Source organism: Papaver somniferum, chromosome 11 (assembly GCF_003573695.1).
Source record: "Papaver somniferum cultivar HN1 chromosome 11, ASM357369v1, whole genome shotgun sequence".
NCBI lineage: Eukaryota > Viridiplantae > Streptophyta > Magnoliopsida > Ranunculales > Papaveraceae > Papaver > Papaver somniferum.
In genome coordinates, this window is record NC_039368.1 from 21,708,965 (window position 1) to 21,709,984 (window position 1,020).

Genomic DNA, 1,020 nt, shown 5'->3' on the forward strand with positions numbered 1-1,020 from the left:
AGTATAATGAAAACGGTCATTGAACCAAAGAAATAAAGCTTCTCCTTTCAATGGTTTAAATCAAACATAAAAAGGTTAAGAAAAGAAAGAGAGGTGAAGAAAGTTTGAGAACCTTGGATTTTTCTCTTTTGTACTCGAATTGTTGAGAAGAAGGTTGAAAATAACAAGAAGAGTTCTTTGTATTTTTATGTGTAGATGGACTAGAACCTGAACCGGCTATTGTACGTTTGGTAACACGGTTATAACACATGATGGTTGCAAGTTCAACGTACATGAAACGCACGAGTGCAAAATAAGGGCTTGTTTGTTTTTTATGCTATACTATGTTTTGATAAGCAAAAACAAATACATGTTTTTGGAGAATCGAAATATAGACGAGAATTTTGGAGCAACCAACTCCACAAAAGATTCTCTTGAGCAATTTTCTGTAAACTCAAGAAGACACAGTGCAAAGTTTCCTTGCACACCATGACACCAAGATAGAGTTTCTTTCCAACTACTTTTGCATTCAAGAATATTGTGAGACACCTAAAAGTATGTTTTCACAAGTCTTTCAAAACATTTAAAAAGAACAGAAAAGAGTTTGCGTTCTTGATTTCTTGTTTTACAACTTATAAAAACCAGTCTCTGCAGAAAGCGTTTAGAACTGCAAAGGGAAGCTCTTTTGATTAAAAGAGACATCATATATTTCTCACAAGAGAACACAATATCAATGTCTTGATAAGGTGTGATAATATTTGACCGAAGAAATGAGCAATGTTATGAGGTGAATCCATCTGATAGATGAGGTTTAGACTCTTCTTGTACTTTATCCAGTTTGTTACAAGCTTTTGGATAACACTAAAGAGAAGTATTTCCCTCACTAATAAGCTGATCAATATCAACCTCAACATGAAGATTACTCATCATAACTTGGTTTAGTTTATCAAGAGAGTTTTGTTCTTTCAAGAGATAAACTTTTAATCTGTTCTTCAATTCCTGAAAACGCTTCAAGGGATTTTAGACCTGGAGAATGTCAAG